This window comes from Zalophus californianus, chromosome 10 (genome assembly GCF_009762305.2).
Source record: "Zalophus californianus isolate mZalCal1 chromosome 10, mZalCal1.pri.v2, whole genome shotgun sequence".
Classification (NCBI taxonomy): domain Eukaryota; kingdom Metazoa; phylum Chordata; class Mammalia; order Carnivora; family Otariidae; genus Zalophus; species Zalophus californianus.
In genome coordinates this window covers 21,594,145-21,619,435 of record NC_045604.1, presented here as the reverse complement: position 1 = coordinate 21,619,435, position 25,291 = coordinate 21,594,145, and positions in this window count along the sequence as shown.

The following is a 25,291-nucleotide window of genomic DNA, read 5'->3' as shown; positions in this document are numbered from 1 at the left end:
CAGTATGTGGTCTATTCTGGAGAATGTTCCATGAGTGCTCGAGAAGAATGAATATTCTGTTGTTTTAGGGTGGAATGTTCTGTATATATCTATGAGGTCCATCTGGTCCAGTGTATCACTCAAAGCTCTTGTTTCCTTGTTGATTTCCTGCTTAGATGATCTGTCCATTGCTGACAGTGGAGTATTGAGGTCTTCTACAATTAACGTATTCTTATCAAATGACTCTTTATTTTGGTTAACAGTTGGCTTATGTAGATGGCTGCTCCCATGTTGGGGGCATAGATATTTACAATTGTTGGATCTTCTTGTTGGATAGACCCTTTAAGAATGATATAGTGTCCTTCTGTGTCTCTAATTACAGACTTTAGTTTAAAATCTAATTTGTCTGATATAAGAATTGCTACCCCAGCTTTCTTTTGGGGTCCGCTGGCATGGAAGATGGATCTCCATCCCTTCACTTTCAGTCTGGATGTAACTTAAGGTTCAAAATGAGTCTCTTGTAGGCAGCATATGGATGGGTCCTGTCTTTTTATCCAATCTGCAATGCTGTGCCGTTTTATGGGAGCATTTAGGCCATTCACGTTGAGAGTGATTATTGAAAGATATGAATTAATTGTCATCATGTTGCCTGTGAAGACGTTGTATTTATAGATTGTCCCTGTAAATTTCTGTTGTACATCACTCTTGGGGTCTTTCTCCTTTTATAGAATATTTCTTAATATTTCTTGCAGGGCCAGCTTAGTGGTCACATATTCTTTCAGTTTCTGCCGGTCATGGAAGCTCTGCATCTCTCCATCCATTCTAAATGAAAGCCTTGCTGGATAAAGTATTCTTGGCTGCATGTTCTTCTCGTTTAGTACCCTGAATATGGTTTGCCAGGCCTTTCTGGCTTGCCAGGTCTCTGTGGATATATAGGTCTGATGTTATTTGGATGTTCCTCCCTCTGTACGTAAGGAATCTCTTCCCCCTAACTGCCCTTAAGATGGTTTCCTTGGTTCTAAGATTTGCAAGTTTTACTATTACATGCCGGGGTGTTGGCCTGTTTTCCTTGAATTTGGGAAGGGTCCTCTCTGCCTCTAGGATGCAAATGTTTGTTTCATTCCCCAGATTAGGGAAGTTCTCAGCTATGATTTGCTCAAATACATCTTCTAGTCCTCTCTCTCTCTCCACTCCCTCTGGGATTCCAATTATTCTGACATTGGAACGCTTCATGGTGTCACTTATTTCTCTGATTCTATTTTCATGGATTCTGAATTGTTTTTCCCTGGCCTCCTCTTTTCCCTTTTTATCTATTATATTGTCTTCCAGGTTGCTTAGTCTTTCTTCTGCCTCAGTTACCCTAGCTGTTAGATTATCTAGATTGGATTGGATCTCACTGATAGCATTTTTAAGTTCTGCCAATTCAGCTTTCATTTCTGCCCTTAGAGACTCTATGTTGCCATTAATTGATTTCTCCATTCTAGCCATTGTCTTCACAATTGCTAGCCTGAATCCCATCTCCGACATCTTGGTTATATCTGCATCCATTTGTAAATCTGTAGCATAAGTCATGATCTCTGAGTCTTTTCTATTTTGGGGGCTCCTCCTCCTAGTCATTCTGTTGATGGGTGTTTGAGGGAATGTATAAAGTCCAAATTATTGACCAGAACCCAAGCAAGATGCACCTGTTTTCTTGGGACCTTAGGGTTGCTGGCCTCTTGTTTTCCCAGCCTGTCTCCCGGGGAAGGGGCCTGCCACACTGTTATTCAGGCAACCCTGTTTGGGCGGAGTTGCCCTGCCCCCCTGTGGCGGGGGATGGGCTCAGTGCAAATCAGTTTTGGGGGCTTTTGTTCTCTGGTGGCTTTCCCTGGCGGCTTTCAGCATCTCTTCCGCGAGTCAGAGCAGAAGAGACCGTTCCAATCCTCTGCCTCAGAGCAGAAACTGCAGTCTGTTCTTCAGTGAGCTCTCCAGGCCAAACCATCTCCATTTCTGTCCGTGCTGCTATAAACTGCAGCGTCCTGGGTTGTGCGCCCCTCCACAGCGCCCCCAGTCCTGCCTCCAGGTCGGAGCATGTCTCTGCCCTTTGTGCTTCTAAAACCGCCAGCTGCCCCCAGTTTGCACACACGACCCCGCCACCCCAGGTTTCCGCCCCAGGGGCTGCCCTAAAGTCCTTTCCCCCCTGCTACCGGTCTGCGAGTCTGTGCCCCATCCCCAGCGTGCAAGGCTGTTGCTCACCGGTGGTGTAGGATCCCCATGGCCAGGCACCCTCCTGCTCCCGTTTATCCTCTGATATCTGCCCACGGAATCACGGCTCCCCACTTCATACCTCGAAACCAACTGCCTGCGATATTCTGTTTGTAGGGATCCAGATCTTCTTACATCTCAGGCTGGTTTTGTGGGTGCTCAGGGTGGTCTGGTAGATATCCAGCTCAATTCTGGGGACCAGTTGAAATAGGGTCCCCTACTCCTCCACCATCTTTCCTTCCTCTGCTTAAAGTATCTTAACACAAAAGAATAATAAACAAAATGAAAATTTTTCTGTTGAGACCCACTAGCTAAGTACGCTTTTCCAAAGAGATTCCTATCTTCAAAGTTTTGTTTCTTGAATGATATTTCTATGAAGATTGTTTTAAAATAGGTAATATGCCATTTAAACGAGGCCACCAAATAAAAACTTTTAACATTTACAAAGCAAAGATTTATTAAAATTCTTCAATATCCTATGATATACACCTGATTTCTCTGTCAATTGCTGTCAGTTTGATGTAGCAACAATAGATTTGTCAGATGATTGTCTGTCTTTGGGTCCTAGATGTAGACAGCTCTTTAATAATTTCCATCATGAGATGAAGATTCCATATGTGAACAAGATGATTTAATTTTACATTAGATTTGTGACATTGCCTGATTCAGATTATTAAATCTAAATCTTGTGACTCTTATTATGCCATAAAGTTAGAAAATATTCGAAAATAGGATGGGGGAGGGGGTGTCACAAGGATACAGAAGATAGCTTGAAGGGAATCCCACAAAACAAATGTGGGGCAAGTAATGAATTTGTAAGCCATTAAAAAATAGGAATTCATGAGTCCGAACTGATAATAAACAGATTAGAATACAAATAGGTGAATGGGAGAAGGGAGGGCACTTGTTTCAGCACTCAGGTGGCTAAGTGCCAACTGGTCGACATGGAGCAGAGAGGGTTCATGTTGCAGAGCTACCATTTCACTATCATCACTGGAAAGCAGGAAAAACTAGTTCAGGCAAGAAATGTCAATGGAAGCTGAACCAAGGAGGAAATTTTGGATGAGAAGCAATATATCTGCACAATCTTAATGCATCTCCCCACAAGTTGCTTATTAAGTATGCAAGGAAAAGACAGTAAATATATAGTGAAGAAACTGGATGGCCCTTTGACCAGGTGATCAGATATCACCACCATAGGGGGGCAAAAGGATATTGTGTGCCTCCAGACATTGTATCTTCAGAATGTCTCAACATCACTTAAGTAGGATTCCTACAAGGAATACCACCTGAGGATCGTTCATGAGGAAATATCCAACAAACCCAAAATGAGAAGTATCTTATTTAAAAGAAGGAGATTGTATTCTTTAAATATGGCAGTGTCAAGAAAGACTGGGGAACGCCTCCACAATGGAGAAGATTAAAGAGTCATGCCAATTAAATGATATGTAATCCTAGACTGGATCCTGTACTGGAAGGGGGAAATGGTATTAAAAAGGACATTATTGGGTCACTTGACAAAAGTGGAACATAGATGGTAGAGTAGATAAAAGTACTGCACCAATATTAAATTTATTTACATTGATAACTGTATTGTGTTTATATAAGAAAATATCCCCTTTCTTAATCAATACACACTAAGTACTAGGACAATGATACATGCGATTTACTCTCAAATGACAGGATAATGTGTGTGTGTGTGTGTGTGTGTGTGTGTGTGTGTGTGTGTGTGTGTTGAGAGATGGGAGAGAGACAGGGACAAAGAAAGAGCAAATGTTATAGCATTTAAATGTTAACAATGTTAAACTATCTTAAGATTATGTAAAACTGGGTAGAAGATATTTGGGTTTTTTAGTGCTTTTGTTATACCTTTTCTGTAAATTTGAAATTACTTACGGATAAAAATTTTAGAACACCAAATCTTTATTCAAAATCCAAACATATAGAAAAAGGGATTAATGTAGCAAAAATTTAAATATTAAAAAATGCACATTTTTAGGATGCAAACTTCTCTAGGCCCTATGGGCAACTGGTGTTAATACAAAGGAAGTCCTGAGAACACCAGCCTTCATGTATGATTTCAGCAACAATAATTTTGATATGTGGAGCCTCTTTGTTTTATGATCTCCAAGATTATTCCAATACTGTACAGGCATTCGAGATTCACAAGCTTCAAAGCTCGGCATGAGCTTGAGTATTCTGGCATTACATACAGCCTTTGATCCTATAACAATAGTACTTAACCCCAAACTATCTAAAGTGCCATCATACAATGTAGATGCCTCCTCTGGTATATCTTCTCTAAATGCTCTTTTCATGCTGCCAGTTCACAAAAAGAATGTGGCCACAACTAACCCCTTCTGTTCCTGTGACTATACTTATCTTGCATATAAATTAGATACGGACATTGAGGGACCTGTGGGTCCCCTTATTTCTTTCCAGTGTTTTACTCTTCCTGTTTAGTCAGGCACAGCCTCTCCTCACAAATCTGTCCTTAGGTTGACATTAGCTTCAGAACTCAATAGTTTCATTCATACTCTACCTGTAAACCAACTGTAATCACAATTTTTTTTCTCATTCACTCCTCCCACACTACATCTAACTGTTCAATTTGGAAGTATTTTCAATTCTGTAACTCTAAATCTTTTTCAAATTTGTCCCACCTGTCTCTCCACCACTACCACTATCTGAGTTCAGAACTTATGACCTCACCTTTCCACTTCCAGGGGCAAACCACTCCAGTCCACCCTCCAACTAGACTGTTGCCAGCGTGCTTCTTAAAAGGAGCATGCTGATATTTGCACACTCATGTTCATATCAGCACTATCATAGCCAAGAGGTGGAAGCCACGCAAATATCCATGGACAGATGAATAAGCAAAATACATATAAGAGAATACGATTCACCCTTAAAAAGGAAGGAAATCCTGTCACATACTTATTATGTAGATGAACCTTGAGGCCATTATGTTAAGTGAAATAAGCCAGTTACAGAAAGACAAATACTGTATGATTCTACTTATATGAAGTATCAAAAGTAGTCAAACCCACAGAAACAGCAAGTAAAATGGTAGCTATGGAGGGTTGTGGGGAGGGGGAAAAGAGGAGATGTTGCTTAATGGATATAGTTTCAGATTTGTAAGGTGAAAAAGTTCTAGAGTTCTGTTTCACAACAATGTGAATATACTTAATACTACTGAACTGTATACTTCAAAAATGGTTCAGATGGTAAATTTTATTTTATATGGTTTTTACCCCAATTTTTTTAAAGATTTTTTATTTATTTATTTGACAGAGAGAGATATAGTGAGAGAGGGAACACAAGCAGGGGCAGTAGGAGAGGGAGAAGCAGCTCCTGATGAGCAGAGAGCCTGAGGTGGGACTCGATCCCAGGACCCTGGGATCATGACCTGAGCCGAAGGCAGATGCTTAACAACTGAGCCACCCAGGCGCCCCTTACCCCATATTTTTTGAAAAATAAGCATGCCACTCTTTTATTTAAAATTCCTCAGCAGTTTTCTATCACCTTTGGACAACGTCTAAAGCCCTTTAACATTTCAAGCATTGGCTTGCATGATCTGGCCATTGTCTGCTTTTCGTTCTCCATCAGTTCAAACCACTCGGTTATATCGGAAACAAGTAATTCCCTCAATTCACCATTTTCTCTCATTCCTTCTTGTCTTTGCAAATGAACTGTCTGGAACAATCTTCTCCATTCTCATCCACCTTCAAGATTAGTTAAGGCATCATTTTCCTCTTGTATTCCTCTCTGAGACCCCTAGATTGAGGTAGGATGCACCCACCCTCTTCTCTCATCTCACCCCATATGTATTTCAACTCAGCACTCTATCGCAATATAATCATGGGATTCATTGCCTGTCTCTCCAAGTGGTGATGATTTAAAAAAAAACAAAACACAGATTTGCTATTTCTGTATCTTTAGCCCTCGCACAGTGCCTCATGGTAGCAGGTCGGTAAGTGCTTGTTGAATGAATAAATGAATTCCTAATCAAACTGACTCTTAAAAAAATAGTCTTTTTTCTTTTTAAACACCCTAACATTTAAATATTTGTCAATAACATAAAGCACTTTTTAAACAAACACTCAGTGTCATTCAGTAAATAAATGCCTTGTAGGTATTTTTGTCAAATCAATATTCATTCTGCCTTTTTTAAGGAGATTTAGCACATCCTCCACTGGATAAAGACTAGTGGAAATGACAAGGTGATCTGCTCTCTTCTAGCCAAGGTGTGCACACATGACATAAGCTAGGTCAATTTATGTTTTTATTTACAGAATCTGAATGCTGAGCAGAATGACAAAAGAACTGACAATAGCTATGCCTAAAATAGGCATCCATCAGCTACTCTTCTGAGATCCTCATTATATCAGTTACATTTTGCCACCATAATATTATGTAACCAACTCTAAAACCCAGCTCTTGAAAGAATAAGCATTATTTGGCTCATAAATGTGCTGATCAGTGACTAAATGGTTCTTCTTGTCATGGCTGAGCTTGTCCACATGTCTGGCAGGGAGCTTGTTGTTAAGTGTGAGGATGGGACACTGGGCTATGAAACTCTCATTCCCAGGAGGTTAGCCTGGCATGTTCTCATGGTAATGACAGAATAGTAAGAGCAAACAAACATTATTGTGCAAACGCTTTTCAAGCTTCTGGTTATGTCACATTTACTAACATCCCATTGACTGAAACAAGTCCCAAAACTGAGCCCAGAGTCAAGGAATAGGGCAAAAAGCCCCATCCATAGTGGAAGAATATTGCAAAGTTACATATTGGAAAGTTACATGACAAAGAGGACAGATACAAGAGGACATGAAGAATCCCAGCCATTAAATGCAATCTATCTGTTACATAGAGCAACCCAAAGCCACTCAAGCTCTTCTACTTCTTCTCTGTTTTCATTCCAGTTCGTTACCCTTCCCCTCAATCCTGGGAGCTCTCCCATGCCCCTCCAGGCCTTTTCTCATTCTTAAGTTAATTAAAATTGATTTTTGTTGCTTACCACCAAAGAACACTAGTGTAAGCTTTCTTGAAGTTCAATATAAATATGCTTATGATCTATGCAGTTGTCATCTTTATTTCCTTAAATTTCCTATAAAAGGAGTAAGAAACTATTATTTTCAAAATTGTGGGCCTCTATTTGTTGTGTTTTATTTGACTTGTTTAAATTCAAAATTTGGCTTTTGCACATTTCAATGTTATATAGAATCAGCAATTTAGCAAACTTAATGAGCTTCTGATATGTTCGTAGTAGTGATACTTAATACTCTTATTTTCTCCATCATTATTTTTATGATTTATCTTATAAAACTAATAAAAATACAATTACTTCACGTGTTTATTTGTTTAGCTGCTTATTATTTGCCTTCCTCACTAGAGGTAAGCTTAGTGAAAACAAGTCATTGTCCAGTTTGTTCACTATATTTTCAGCATCTAGAACAGTGTCTGGCATACAGAGAACCTTCATAAATATTTGTTCAATTGACTTAAGTGGGTATATTTAGCAGCCAGTTTTTAAAAAGAGTCATTTTTAAGCAGATTTACCAACTATTACAATTTTTATTTTCACTTTCTAACTCAACTATAAATCAAAATTTTATTATTGACACCCTATAGGGAATTTGGAGGGAAAAAAATAAACAGCTTCCTTGTAGTTATCATAATTACTAATGGACTGTGGGCTCTGGACTCTAAAAGATTAAGGAGATATGCTGATTAAGAGTAGATATAAAGGAAAGCACAGAATAGGTAATGAGACTGTAGGACTTTATTCAGAAGGCAAAAAATAATAAAATACAAATTCTAAAGTTGAGGATATTTGCTTTACCAAGAGGTTGCTTTTGTTTGTTGTTGTTTTTTTTTAATGACAGCCTCTTGATAAAACTAGAAAACAAAGCTAAGACATCTGTCTTAGAGTACAAAAATGGCTACAAATTCTTTTGTTCCCATACACATACCCTTAGACCAGTATGACTTCACAGCTCCTCCCATATTTCTAGGGGTGCCTGGGTGGCTCAGTTGGTTAAGTGTCTGAGTTCAGCTCAGGTCATGATTTCAGGGTCCTGGGATTGAGTCCCACATCAGGCTCTGTGCTTAGCAGGGAGTTTGCTTGTCCCTTTCCCTCTGCCCCTCCCCCTGCTTGTGCTTTCTCTCTCTCAAATAAATAAATAATCTTTTAAAAAAATGAAATATGGACTCTGAGAAACAAACTGAGGGTTCTAGAGGGGAGGGGGTGGGGGGATGGGTTAGCCCAGTGATGGGTATTAAAGAGGGCACATACTGCATGGTGCGCTGGGTGTTATATGCAAACAATGAATCATGGATCACTACATCAAAAACTAATGATGTAGGGCGCCTGGGTGGCTCAGTTGGTTAAGCGACTGCCTTAGGCTCAGGTCATGATCCTGGAGTCCCAGGATCAAGTCCCACATCAGGCTCCCTGCTCAGCGGGGAGTCTGCTTCTCCCTCTGACCCTCCCCCCCCCAAGTGCTCTCTCTCTCTTTCTCTCTCTCAAATAAATAAAATCTTAAAAAAAAAAAAACTAATGATGTAATGTATGGTGATTAACATAACATAATAATAAAAAATAAATAAATATGGTCCACATCTTTATACTTTTAATCTGTGTTTGGCTGTGTAGTTTGTTTTAGCCAATGAGACATCAACATACATGATGTAAGCAGATGTGTGAAAAATGCTTGTTCATTAGGGCTCTCTCACTTTCATGGGTTTTTTTTGAAACCTGAGACTACCATGTAAAGAAGCATCTGATAGCCTATGGGTTGATGAGACACTGCATGAAACAGAGATAAGTTGTCCTAGCCGAGCCCCATCAGACCAAACTTCTAACCAGTGGAGCTCCTACAGAAGTTTTTAACAAGGACTACACAGTCAAACAATGGCCAGTCATGAGAATGATGCCTTCATAGACTATCCAGCTCTGGTCAAGCCAGCCCAGACCAGAAGAACTGCCCAGCCAACTAACAGAATCATGAAAAATAATAAATGTTTATTGTTTTTACCATTAAGTTTTCCTGTGGTTTGTTATGTACCAAAGCTACTTTTCCTCTGAAATAGTGGTTGTTGACAATGAGAGCTAAAATTGTCACCAATATTGAGGCACTGAAAAATCTTTTAAGATGAAATTATAAATAACTAGAAAAGTATAGTAATAAATTAAAGTGGGTTTTATAAGATGACTCTAAAGTTTAGTTTTAAATTCAAGGGCTTTGATTTCTTTAAGGGACTAATCAAAATACCCTTTTTAAAAAAAGATTATATCTTTGTGAGAAAATCTGTTGCATATAAATGACCAATATTATTGATAATTTCACTAAGCTGATTGATAACTTCCATATTTTTAAACTGATACAGTTTTGTGATAATAAGCAGGAGTTGTTTTGTCAAGTAACTAAGAAATCAGATTCTTCACTTAGAAATGGTTTTAGAGTGGCATGATTAAGCAAAGGACTTCATTTTTTCCATTGCCCTATTTGGCAGGCTAATTAATAAATTTAATTTTCCAATGTTTCAGTATGGAATAAGATGTGACCATGTAGAATGTAAGCTGATACAAGCCACTCATAATACTTTCTGGGCTTTTCAGTAAAAGAACATTCTTCTCTCATTTATAGCCCAGAAGAGATTGTATCATATGCCCCTCTTATCATAGCCTAGGAGACTTCAGATAAGCTCCTATTATCCACACCGGTAACTTTAGAAATCCTAATGACTTTCATCTGAAGAAGACTGGTAATAAAAAAATGTAACAGGATGTTAAGACTACAGTTTTGACTGAGATAGAAGATACAACAGATTCAAAATTCTAAAACCCAATCATCATCTATATAATTCACAAAGGCAGATAATTATTCTTGGAGTTTTGAAATGCCTCATCCAGTAAAAAGACCTGCAGAGAGGAGACATATTTTTGAGATGATCACCTTTAGAGAGAGTTGGTGGCCATGTTGTGGCTGGGGGAGAGAGTGAGGGGATAACAGAGGTTGGAGGTATAGGGGAGGCACTACATCTCACTTCAAGGATAATGAAAAGGTTTTTCACAGGACCCCAGGGAGAACTGGAACAATGTTTGTTGCAGTTTGGAGGTCTTAGAGAATTTGTGCTAACTCATGTCAGAGAGAGCTAACACAAATGGTGGCCTGAGCTGCAGCTGGGCAGATGTTCTCCATGGACTAGATGCAGACCATAAGGAGGAGGGAGTTGGTATGGGTTGTCTCCTGGAGAAGCAGATTGATCTTGGAAAACAACAAGCTGGAGGTAAGGAGGAAATTGTTTCAAGATGCTGCCAGGAAAAAAGAGGAATTTTCCGTGAAATGCAGAAGAGAGGCACCCAGCATAAAACCTCTGCCAATCCACAAAATATACCCACAAGAGCCATAGTCTGCTTTGAGCCTATGCTGGGCTCAAAGAGTGTGAAGTCAGCTCCCAAGGGTACCAGTCCCTATAGGAATTTTCCATGTCTAACTATTCCTCCCTCCCAGCTCCAGGGTTGGAGTTGAAGTGGGGGTAGAGGGGCAGGTCAACTTTAGGGAGGAGGAAATGGAGAAATAGAAAAGCTGCCAAACCCTGACCCCTCCCCACTCAGTGCTTCCAAGCAGCCAGGAAGGGTGTGAGGATGTGGCATTAAATCAAATTTGAGTTTTGATTAACTATACATTTTAATATCTGAATTAAATTAAGCCAGGGTTTATGACTTAAGTAACTATGGTACTGTCATATAAGAGGGAGCAGAAAAGTAAAGGGCCTGCTAAAAATTTCATGATGACACATGAAAAAACTATAATGTGACTCTATTTAGAGACAGGATTTTAAAAAGGTCATTAAGTTAATATGAGGTCATTAGAGTGAGTCCTAATCCAACATGACCAGTGTTCTTATAAGAAGAGAACCTTAGAATACAGACATTCACACAGGGAAAACCACGGAAAGACATAGGGAGAAGACAGCCATCTACAAGCGAATGAGAAAGGACTCAGAAGAAACCAACCCTGCTGACACCTTGATCTTAGACTTCTAGCCTCAAGAATTGTGAAAAATCAATTTCTGTTCTTTAAGCCACCAAGTCTGGAGTATTTTGTCATGGTAACTCTGGAAAACTAATACAATACTTTCCATAAATAGGGAGAGAAGGATTTAGTAATTTGCAGAAAATGTGTATAAGATTGAATTGCAATTTTGAAATTTTGCCTTGACCAATTGACCCACAGCTTAAGAATAAATGCAATAATAAATAGTTTAGGGGTGGTACGTTATACATGAATAGCTAACCAATATAACCTCTGTTGCCAACTGAGTCTTAATCCTTATCTCAATATGATCTGATTATAATCCACAGAAAGTAGGGCTCTTATTTGGCACATGTAGAATCTAAGGTATTATTCAAGGCTTGTAGAGTTCGATTTGCATTTTCTTTGAATGCAACTCCATGCAGAGGCTGGAGACCAATGATTATCTTCAGCCAAATCCTGCTTGAAAATACATTTTGTTTGGCCAGAAAAAAAACAAAAGCAAAAAACAGTGGTTTTTAAGTCTTTGGATTTGGTTATCTTTTATCTTTTTCTTTAGGAGGTACATATATTCTCCAATATACATTCCCATTAATTACTACTACTTTACCCAATTTATACATATTATTTGCCTGGTCCTAGGGTATTTTAGATCACAATCCCTGGTGCACATTTTTTTTTTTTAAGATTTAATTTATTTATTTGACAGAGAGAGGGAGAGAGACAGCGAGAAATGGAACACAAGCAGGGGGAATAGGAGAGGGAGAAGCAGGCTTCCTGCCGAGCAAGAAGCCCAATGCGGGGCTCAATCCCAGGACCCTGGGACCATGATCTGAGCCAAAGGCAGACGCTTAATGACTGAGCCACCAAGGCATCCCCCTGGTGTACATTTTGACTGTAAGTTGTTTTTTTTTTTTAAGCAGTACATCTCTGATTCAACATATTCGTGGAAATTTTAACCATTGCAATAAGGCAAGAAATAAAAGGCACACAGATTGAAAAGGAAAAAATAAAACTGGCTCTATTTGCAAATGACATAATGATCTACATGGACAGTACCAAGGAATCTACCAAAACCAAAACCAAAACAAACAAACAAACAACACTTCCAAATGAGTTTAGCAAGATTGCAGGATATAAAATCAACATAAAAACATCACTTGTATTTCTATATACTAGCAATAAACACAAAGAGGCTGAAGTTAAAAATACAATGCCATTTATAATCACTCAAAAAAAGGAGAAATATTTAGGTATAAATCTAATAGAACTTACATGCTGAAAACTATAAAATACTGATAAAAACATCAAAGAAAACCTAAATAAGTGGAATACATACTGTTTTCATGGATTAGAAGACTCAACATAATAAAGATGCCAATTATACAACTATTTAAGCAGATTCACAGCTATATTTTTGGTGACAAAATATACACAATGATTTGTGGCATCTTTGTTGACACTTCCATGCAAACATACCAAGCGACAGCTAGCAAATGGTCAAGTTAAACCCTTACACTTTCACAATAGAATGGTAACTGCTTCAATTCAAATGGCATCTATTTGGAGATGGAAATGGAAAATAACAATTATTATCAATTGTATTATTATAATACTCATTAGATATGACAATAATTATGGACAATACATGGAAAATGTGATTCTTAGCTGTATGACTGTGGAAAGTAGGCATGAAGAATAAAGAAAACATGACACCACCAATGGAACACAGTAAACTCCCATTAACTGAATACAAAGAAATGGAAATACATGAATTGTCTGACAAAGGATTCAAAATAATTGTTCTAAAGATGCTCAGAAAGCTACAAAGGACACAAATAATTCAATGAAACCAGGAAAACAATAAAAGAACAAACTGAGAAGTAACAAAGAGATAGAAAACATAAAGAACTAAACAAATTTTGAGGCTGAAGAATACAATGGCTATAACAAAGAATTCAATAGAGGGCTTCAACAGCAGACTGGACCAAGTGGAAGAAAGAATCAGTAAACCCTAAAATAGGTCATTTGAAATTATCCAACCAGAGGAACAAAAACAAAAAGAAAAAGACAGGAAGAGATAGACAAGGGAATAATTAAACATCAATAAAAGGAACAATCTGGGGCACCTTGGTGGCTCAGTTGGTTAAGCGACTGCCTTCAGCTCAGGTCATAATCCCAGAGTCCTGGGACTGAGCCCCACATTGGGCTCCCTGCTCAATGAGGAGTCTGCTTCTCCCTCTGACCCTCTTCCCTCTCATGCTCTCTCTCACTCTCTCTCAAATAAATAATGAAATCTTAAAAATAAAATAAAACAAAAGGAACAATCTATGCATTATTGGAGTCCCAGAAGAAGAGAGGCAAAGGGAGGCAGAACACATATTTAAAGAAACAATGGCTTAGAACCTCCCAAAACTGGTGGAAGATTTGCACATCCGAATTCAGGAAGCTAATAGGTCCCCAAACAAATTCAACTCCAAGAGATCTTCTCCAAGACAAAGTATAATAAAACTGTCAAAAAACAAAGACAGAATCTTGAAAGCAGCCAGGGAAAAGAAGCTTATCACTTACAAGGAACATCCATAAGGCTATCAGTGGATTTCTCAGCAGAAACCTTACAGGCTGGGAGAAGGTGGGATGATATATTCAAAGTGCTAAGAGAAAAACACTGCCAACGAAGAATACTCTATTTGACAATTATCCTTTAGAAATGAAAAAGAGATTTAAAGAAATGAAGACTTTCCCAGAGAAACAAAACCGATGCAATTCATCACCACTAGGCCTGCCTTACAAAAGATGCTGAAAGGAATTCTTCAAGCTGAAATGAAAGGATGCTAACTAGTAACATGAAAATATGAAAATATAACACACACTAGTAAAGATAAGTACAGAATCAAATTCTAAATACTCCAGTATTGTAACGCGGTGATGTGTTAATCATTTAACTCTAATATAAAAGTTAAAGGACAGAAGTACAAAAATAAATATAGCTACAATAACTTGTTAATGGGTACACAATATAAGAAGATTGAAATTGTGACATCAAAAACATAAAATATGGGCATGTGTGTAAAAACAATAGTTTTTTTAATGCAATCAAAGTTAAGTTGTTATCAGCTCACAATTGATTGTTATATCTCAAAGATGTCTCATGTGAGCCTCAAGGTAACTAAAAGCAAAAACCTACAGTGGATGAACACAAGATAATGAGAAGGGAATCAAAGTATATTGCTACAAAAAAAAATCATCAATTCACAAAGGAAGACAGCAAGAGAGGAAGAAAGAACAAAGAAACTACAAAACAGCCAGAAAATAATGAACTATGGCATTAGTAAGTCCTTACCTATCAGTAATTCCTTTAAATGTAAATGGGATAATTCTCCAATCAAAAGACAGAGTGGCTGGGAGGAAAAGATGGCAGAGGTGTAGGGGACCCTCTTCCAACCAGTCCCCTGAACTGAGCTGGATATCTACCAGACCGCTCTGAACATACACGAAATCAGCGTGAGATCTCTACAAACAATATTGCAGGTGGCTGGTTTCGAGAATGAATAGGAGGAGGAACCCCCAAAATAGGAAAAACTCAGAGACTGTGACTTCTGCCACAGATTTACAAATGGATACAGATATAACCAAGATGTTGGAAATGGACTTCAGGGTATAGTTATGAAGACGATAGCTAGGATGGAAAAATCGATTAATGGCAATATAGAATCTCTAAGGGCAGAAACGAAAGCTGAATTGGCAGAACTTAAAAATGCTATCAATGAGATCCAATCTAATCTAGACACTCTAACAGCTGGGGTAAATGAGGCAGAAAAATGAATTAGTGATCTAGAAGACCAATTGATAAAAAAGAAGGAAAAAGAGGAGGCCTGGAAAAAACAGCTCAAAATCAATGAAAACAGAATTAAAGAAATAAGTGATGCCATGAAACTTTCCAATGTCAGTATTATTGGGATCCCTGAGGGGGTGGAGAGAGAGAGAGGACTAGAAGATATATTTGAGCAAATCATAGCTGAGAACTTCCCTAATGTGGGGAATGAAACAAACATTCATGTCTGTCCTAGTGGCAGAGAGGACCCCTCCCAAGATCAAGGAAAGCAGGCCAACACCCCAGCATGTAATAGTAAAACTTGCAAATCTTAGAACCAAGGAAACCATCTTAAGGGCAGTTAGGGGGAAAAGATTCCTTACGTACAGAGGGAGGAACATCCAAATAACATCAGACCTATTCACAGAGACCTGGCAAGCCAGAGAGGCCTGGCAAGACATATTCAGGGTACTAAACGAGAAGAACATGCAGCCAAGAATACTTTATCCGCCAAGGCTCATTTAGAATGGATGGAGAGATGCAGAGCTTCCAAGACCGGCAGAAACTAAAAGAATATGTGACCACTAAGCTGGCCCTGCAAGAAATATTAAGGGGGGTTCTATAAAAGGAGAAAGACCCCAAGAGTGATATAGAACAGAAATTTACAGAGACAATCTATAGAAACAAGGACTTCACAGGCAACATGATGATGATAAATTCATATCTTTCAATAATCACTCTCAATGTGAACAGACTAAATGCTCCCTTAAAAGGGCACAGGGTTGCAGATTGGATAAAAAGACAAGACCCATCCATATGCTGTCTACAAGAGACTCATTTTGAACCTAAAGATACGTCCAGACTGAAGGTGAAGGGATGGAGATCCATCTTCCATGCCAGCGGACCTCAAAAGAAAGCTGGGGTAGCAATTCTTATATCAGACAAATTAAATTTTAAGCTTAAGACTGTAGTTAAAGACACAGAAGGACACTATATAATTATTAAAGGGTCTATCCAACAAGAAGATCTAACAATTGTAAATATCTATGCCCCCAACATGGGAGCAGCCACCTACATAAACCAACTGTTAACCAAAATAAAGAGTCATATTGATAATAATATGTTAATTGTAGGAGACCTCAATACTCCACTCTCAGCAATAGACAGATCATCTAAGCAGAAAATCAACAAAGAAAAAAGAGCTTTGAATGACACACTGGACCAGATGGACGTCATAGATATATACAAAACATCCCACCCTAAAACAACAGAATACTCATTCTTCTTGAGTGCACATGTAACATTCTCCAGAATAGACCACATACTGGGTCACAAATCAGGTCCCAACTGATACCAAAAGACTGAGATTATTCCCTGCATATTCTCAGACCATAATGCTTTAAAACTGGAACTCAATCACAAGAAAAAATTTGAAAGAAATTCAAACACTTGGAAGCTAAAGACCACTCTGCTCAAGAATGTTTGGGTCAACCAGGAAATCAAAGAAGAACTCAAACAATTCATGAAAACCAATGAGAACAAAAACACATTGGTCCAAAACCTATGGGATACTGCAAAGGTGGTCCTAAGGGGGAAATACATAGCCACCCAAGCCTCACTCAAAAAAAAAACAGAAAAATCCCGAATTCACCAACTAACTTCACAACTTAAAAAACTGTAGAAAAAGCAGCAAATGATGCCTAAGCCACACATTAGAAGAGAAATAATTAAGATTAGAGCAGAGATCAATGAATTAGAAACCAGAAACACAGTAGACCAGATCAACGAAACTAGAAGTTGGTTCTTAGAAAGAATTAATAAGATCGATGAACCATTGGCTAGACTTATCCAAAAGAAAAGAGAAAGGACCCAAATTAATAATTATGAATGAAAGGGGAGAGATCAAGATTAACACCAAGGAAATAGAAACAATTATTAGAAATTATTATCAACAACTATATGCCAATAATTTAAGCAGCCTGGAAGAAATGGATGCCTTCCTAAAAACCTATAAACTGCCAAGACTGAAACAGGAAGAAACTGACAACCCGAATAGACCAATACCAGTAACGAGATTGAAGCAGTGATCAAAAACCTCCCAAAAAACAAGAGTCCAGGGCCTGATGGATTCCCTGGGGAATTCTACCAAACATTCAAAGAAGAAATAATACCTATTCTCCTGAAGCTGTTTCAAAAAATAGAAACAGAAGGAAAGCTTCCAGACTCATTCTATGAGGCCAGCATTACCTTAATCCCCAAACCAGGAAAAGACCCCATCAAAAAGGAGAATTTCAGACCGATATCCCTGATGAATATGGATTCCAAAATCCTCAACAAAATCCTAGCTAATAGGATCCAACAATACATTAAAAGGATCATCCACCACGACCAAGTGGGATTTATCCCCGGGATGCAAGGGTTCAACATTCACAAATCAATCAGTGTGATAGAACACATTAATAAGAGGAGAGAGAGGAACCATATGGTCCTCTCAATTGATGCAGAAAAAGCATTTGACAAAATACAACATCCTTTCCCGATTAAAACTCTTCAGAGTATAGGGACAGAGGGAACATTCCTCAAGTTCATAAAATCCATCTATGAAAAACCCACAGCGAATATCATCCTCAATGGGGAAAAGCTGAGAGCCTTTCCCTTAAGATCAGGAACACATCAAGGATGCCCACTCTCGCCACTATTGTTCAACATAGTACTAGAAGTCCTAGCAACAGCAATCAGACAACAAAAAGAAATAAAATGTATTCAAGTTGGCAAAGAAGAAGTCAAACTCTCTCTCTTCGCAGATGACATGAGATTTTATGTGGAAATTCCAAAAGACTCCACCCCCAAATTACTAGAACTCATACAGCAATTCAGTAATGTGTCCGGATACAAAATCAATGCACAGAAATCAGTTGTTTTCTTATACACTAACAACGCAACTGTAGAAAGAGAAATTAGAGAAACGATTCCATTTACAATAGCACCAAAAACCATAAGATACCTCAGAATAAACCTATCCAAAGAGGTAAAGGATCTATACTCTAGGAACTACAGAACACTCATGAAAGAAATTGAAGAAGACACAAAAAGATGGAAAAACATTCCATGCTCATGGATCGGAAGAATAAACATTGTTAAAATGTCAATGCTGCCCAGAGCAATCTATACCTTCAATGCCATCCTGATCAAAATTCCAATGACATTTTTCAAAGTACTGGAACAAAGAATCCTAAAATTTGTATGGAATCAGAAAAGAGCCCGAATCGCCAAGGAAATGTTGAAAAAGAAAAAGCTGGGGGCATCACGCTGCCCGATTTCAAGCTATAATGCAAAGCTGTGATCATCAAGACAGCATGGTACTGGCACAAAAACAGACATATAGACCAATGGAACAGAATAGAGAGCCCAGATATGGACCCTCAACACTATGGTCAAATAATCTTTGACAAACCAGGAAAAAATGTACAATGGAAAAAAGACAGTCTCTTCAACAAATGGTGCTGGGAAAATTTGACAGCTATATGCAGAAGAATGAAATTCGACCATTCTCTAACACCATACACAAAGATAAACTCAAAATGGATGAAAGACCTCAGTGTGAGACAGGAATCCATCAAAATCCTAGAGGTGATCATAGGGCAATAACCTCTTCAACATCAGCCACAGCAACTTCTTTCAAGATACATCTCCAAAGGCAAGTGAAACGAAGCAAAAATGAACTTTTGTGATGTCATCAAGATGAAAAGCTTCTGCACAGCAAAGGAAGGAGTCAACAAAACAAAGAGGCAACCCACAGAATGGGAGAAGATATTTGCAAATGACACTACAGACAACGGGCTGATATCCAAGGTCTATAAAGAACTTCTCAAACTCAACACCCAAAAAACAAATAATCAAGTCAAAAAAATGGGCAGAAGACATGAACAGACACTTCTCAAAAGAAGGCATACAAATGGCTAACAGGCACATGAAAAAATTTCATCATTAGCCATCAGGAAATTCAAATCAAAACCACATCGAGATACCATCTTGTACCAGTTAGAATGGCAAAAATTGACAAGGCAGGAAACAACAAATGTTGGAGAGGTTGTGGAGAAAGGGGAACCCTCTTACACTATTGGTGGGAATGCGAGTTGGTACACCCACTTTGGAAAACAGTGTGGAGGTTTCTCAAAAAATTAAAAATAGAGCTACCCTATGACCCAGCAATTTCACTACTGGGTATATATCCCAAAGACACAGATGTAGTGAAAAGAAGGGCCACATGCACCCCAATGTTCATAGCATCAATGTCCGCAATAACCAAACTGTGGAAAGTGCCGAGATGCCCTTCAACAGACGAATGGATAAAGAAGATGTGGTCCATATATACAATGGAATATTACTCAGCCATCAGAAAGGATGATTACCCAACTTTTACATCCACATGGATGGGACTGGAGGAGATTATGCTAAGTGAAACAAGTCAAGCAGAGGAAGTCAATTATCATATGGTTTCACTCATTTGTGGAACATAAGGAATAACATGGAGGACATTAGAAGGAAGGGAAAAATGAAGGGGGGAGATCGGAGGGAGAGATGAACCATGAGAGACCTGGACTCTGAGAAACAAAGCGAGGGTTTTAGGGGGGGGGGGGGCGGGGGGATGTGTTAGCCTGGTGATGGGTATTGAGGGCACGTATTGCATGCGGCACTGGGTGTTACACGAAAACAATGAATCATGGAACACTACATCAAAAACTAATGAGGTACTATACGGTGACTAACATAACATAATAAAATTAAATTAAAAATAAAAGACATAGAGTGGTGAAAGAATAAGAAAAACAGAAAAGAGACCTGAGTTTATGCTGCCTCCAAAAGATTCATGTCAGCTCTATGGACATACATAGGCTCAAAGGGAAGGGATAGAAAAAGTCCACACTAAGGGAAACTTAAAGAAAGCAAGGGTACCCATATTTAGAGCAGACAAAGCCAGACTTGAAGACAAAAACTGCAATGATACACAAAGAAGAATTACGTAAACCATTATACAAGGATGAAAGGGTTAAAGGGTATAACAACTGTAAATATTTATACACCCAACATTGGAGTGCCTAAATATATACAGCAAATACTTATAGGTCTGAAGGAAAAACAGACAAAACAATAATAGTAGGGGACTTCAAAACCACACATTCAACAATGGATAGAACATCCAGACAGAAAATCAATACGGAAACATTGGACTTAAGCTGTACTTCAGACCAAATGAACCAAACATATATAGAACATTCCAACCACCAACAGAAGAATACACATTCTTTTCATCAGCACACAGGACACACTCCAGGATGTGTTAGGTCACAATTCTCAGCAAATTTAAAAATACTGAAATCATACCAAGTATCTTTTCTGATCATAATGGCATGAAACTAAAAATCAATAAAAGGAAAAGTGGCAAATTAAAAAACATGTGGAGATTAAACAACATACATCTGAACAATCAATTGGTCAAAGAAGAAATCAAAAGGGAAATAAATAAATATTTTAAAACAAATGAAAATGGAAATGCAACATACCAAACCTTATGGGATACAGCAAAAGCAATTCTAAGAGGGAAGTTTATAGCAAATAAGTGACCACATTTAAAAAAAAAAAACAAAGAAGACCTCAAGTAAACAACTAACCTTATACCTCAATGAATTATTCTAAAAAGAAAAAACTAAGCCCAAAGTTAGTAGATGGAAGGAAATAACAAAGATCAGAGCAGAAATACATGAAATAGGGAATAGAAAAACAATAAAATACTTCAACAAAACTAAGAGTTGTTTTTGTCAAAAGGTAAAATTAACAAACCTTTAGCTAGACTTACCAAGAAAAGAGAGGACTCAAATAAATAAAATTATAAATGAAAAATAAGATATTAAAATGGATACTGCAGGGCGCCTGGGTGGCTCAGATGGGTAAGCATCCAACTCTTGATTTTGGTTCAGGTCATGATCTCAGCATCATGAGATCAAGCCCTGCATAAGGCTCAGGTGACTGTGGAGCCTGCTTAAGATTCTCTCTCTCCCTTTCCCTCTGCCCCTAACCCCTATCCCCAACTCCCATATGTGTGCACACATGCTCTCTCTCTAAAAAAAAAAAAAAAAAAAAAAAAAAAGCCAGATACCACAGAAATACAAAAAATCATGAGACTATTATGAAAAATTATATGCTAACAACAGCACAACCTACAAAAAATGGATAAATTCCCAGAAACATACACCTAGCTAGACTGAATTATAAAAATATAAGAAACCTGAACAGACCAATTACTAGTAGGCAGATTGAACCAGTAATCAACAATCTCCCAACAAAGAAAAGCCAGGACCAAGTGGCTTCGCTCATGAATTCTACAAAATATTTAAAGAAGAATAAAATGCCAATTCTTCTCAAACTCTCCCAAAAAAAATTAAGAGGAGGGAACATTCCCAAACTCATTTTATGTGGCCAGCATTACCTAGATTCCAAAACAGGTAAGGATACTACAAGGAAAGAAAACTCCAGGCCAATATCCCTGATGAATATAGATGCATAAATGCAAACTGCTGCAGCCACTCTGGAAAACAGTATGGAGGCTCCTCAAAAAGTTAAAGATAGAACTAACCTACCTACAATCCAGCAATCGCATGACTAGGTATTTACCCAAAGAATACAAAAAATACTAATTCAAGGGGTTACATGCACCCTGATGTTTATAGCAGCATTATCTAGAGTAGCTAAATTATGGAAATAGCCCAAGTGTCCATTGATTGATGAATGGATAAAGATGTGATATATATATATATATATATATATGATACGATACACACACACACACACACACACACACAATGGAAATAAATCTTGCCATTTGCAAAGACATGGAAGGAGCTACAGAGTATTATGCTAAGCAAAATAAGTCTGAGAAAGACAAATACCACATGATTTCACTTACATGTGGAATTTAAGAAACAAAACAAATGAGCAAAGGGAAAAAGAGAGGCACACCAAGAAACAGACTCTTAACTATAGAGAATAAACTGATGGTTGCCAGAGGGGAGGTGAGTGGGGGATGGGTGAAACAGGTGATGGGGATTAAGGAGGGCACTTGTGATGAGCACTGGCTGATGCATGGAAGTGTTGAATCACTATACTGTACACTTGAAATTAATATTATACTGTATGTTAACTGGAATTTTTTAAAAAATCAGTTGTTTTTCTATACACTAACAATGAACTATCTGAAAAAGAAGTAAAGAAAACCATCCCATTTACAATAGCATCAAATACAATAAAATACTTAGAAGTAATTTTAACCAAAAAAGTAAAAGATCTATACACTGAAAACTTTTAAGATATGGCTGAAAAAAATTAAAGACACAAATAAATGGAAAGATATCTTATGTTCATGGATCAGAGAGTTAATATTGTTAAAATGTCTATACTACCCGAAGCCATCTATAGATTCAATGCAATCTCTATCAAAATTCCAATGGCATATTTCACAGAAATAGAAAAAAACAACACTGAAATTTGTATAGAACTGCAAAAAAAACCCCTGAAATACCCAAAGTAATCTTGAGAAAGAACAAAGCAGGAGGCATTACACCTCCTGATTTCAAACTATATTACAAAGCTATAGTAACCAAAACAAAACCAAAACCAAAACAACACAGTGGTACTGGCATAAAAACAGACACATAGACCAATGAAACAGAATCAGAAGCCCAGAAATAAACCAATGCATATAAAGTAACTAATATTTGATAAGGAAGACAAGAATACTCAATGGGCAAAAAGCAGTCTCTTCAATATCGGTGCTGGAAAAACTGGATACATATATGCAAAAGAATGAAAATAGACCCCTACCTTTGACCACTCACAAAAATTAACTCAAAGTAGATTAAGAACTTATATGTAAGACCTGAAACCTTAAAATTCCTAGATGAAAACATATGACAAAAGCTCTCTGACACTGATTTTAGAAATGATTGTTTAGATATGACACCAAAAGCACAAGCAACAAAAGTAAAAATTAACAAATGGGACTACATCAAACCAAAGAAACTTCTGCAGAGCAAACGAAACATACAACAAAATGAGAAGGCAATCTACCAAGTGGGAGAAAATACATCCAAGCCAAATATCTGTTAAGGGGTAGTAATACCCAAAATATATAACGAACTCATACAACTCAGTAGCAAAAAATAAAATAATCCAATTTAAAAATGGGCAAAAGACCTGAATAACATTTTTCCAAAGAAAATATACTAATGGCCAACAGATACATGAACAGCTGCTCAACATTACTCATCATCAGGAAAATGCAAACCAAAACCAATAAGATGTCACCGCACACCTGTTAGGATGACTATTATTGAAAAGACAAGAGATAATAAGTGTGGTAAGAATGTGGAGAAAAGGGAACCTTGTGCACTACTGGTGGGAATAGGGTAAACTGGTACAGCTACCGTAGTAGACCGTATGGAGATTCCTCAGAAAACTAAAAATAGAACTACCATATGATCCAGGAATTCCACTTCTGGGTATATATCCAAAGGATACTGAACCACTAATCCTAAGAGATATCTGTACTTTTATGTCTATTGCACCATTATTCACAATAGCCAAGACATAGAAACAACTGAAATGTCCACCAATGAATGAATGAATAAAAATGGGGTATATGAATATTATTTAGCCATAAAATAAAAGGAAATCCTATCATTTGTGACATAGCTGGACCTTGAGGCCATTAAGTGAAATAAGTCAGACAGAGAAAGACAAATACTGTCTGATCTCACTTAAATGAGGACTCTCAAGGAGTCAAATTCACAGAAGCAGAGAGTAGAATGATGGTTGCCAGGGACTGGGCAGTGAGAGAAATTATGAGATATTGGTCAAAGCATACAAACTTCCAGAGAAGTAAGTTCTGGGAATCTAATATATAGTAGGATGACTTTAGTTAATGATAGTGTATTCATACTTGAAAGTTGCTTGAACTGTGGATCTTAAATGCCACCATAACAACAACAGAAAAGGTAATTATGTGAGGCAAAGGATGTGTTAACTAACCTTACTGTAGCAAACATTTCACAACATATACAGTATCAAATTATCATATTGTACACCTTAGATTTACCCAATGTTACATGTCAATTATATGCCAATAAAGCTAGTGGGGAAAAAAAAGAACTGTTCCAAACAAAGGAAAAAAAGGAAGTCATGCACATTAGAACTGTGAAAAGTGAGAACTACCTGTATAAAGAACTCAACAGTAAAAAGAAAACCAAAATCAAATTAGAAAATGGGCAAGATATGAACACACATTTCACCAAAGAGAATATACAGATAGCAAATTAGTACCTGAAGATATGTTCAACATCATTAGCCACTGGGAACATTCTAATTAAAACTACATCTATTAAAATAGCTAAACTCCTAAATCATGACAATATAAAATGCAGGCAAGGATGTGGAGAAACTGGATCTCTCATACACAGCTAGTGAGAATGTACAATGGTACCAACATTCTGGAAATTAGTTTTTGACAGTTTCTTTAAAAAACTAAAATATACTTACCATACAACCCAGCAACCATAGTCTTAGACATTTATCCCAGAAAAGAAACACACAGAAATGTATATATGAATGTTCAGAGATGTATTTGTAATAGCCAAATGATGGAAACAACCTAACACCCTTCAGTAGGTGAAAGGCATATCAGTGACCACTGCTCAGAAATAAGAAAGAACAACTCCTGACACATGCAACTGTTGCATGGATCTCAAGGGAACTATGCTACATGAGAAAAGCCAACCTCAGAGGTTACGTGTTATGTGATTCCATTTATATAAAACAGTAGTTACCCCTTATCTGCGGGGGATATGTTCCAAGACCCCCGGTGGATGCCTGAAACCAGAGATAGTACCGAACCCCATATATATTGTTTTTTCCTATACACACATACCTATGATCAACCTTAATTTATAAATTAGGCACAGTAAAAGATTAATAACTAAAACAGATAACTATTATTTAGTTAGTATAAAAATAAAAGAGAACCATTATAACCATACTGTAATAAAAGTTATGTAAAATGTAGTCTCTCAAACTACTACTGTACTCACCCTTCTTTTTCTTGTGAAGATGTGAGATGATAAAATGCCTACGTGATGAGGTGAAGTGAGGTGATGAC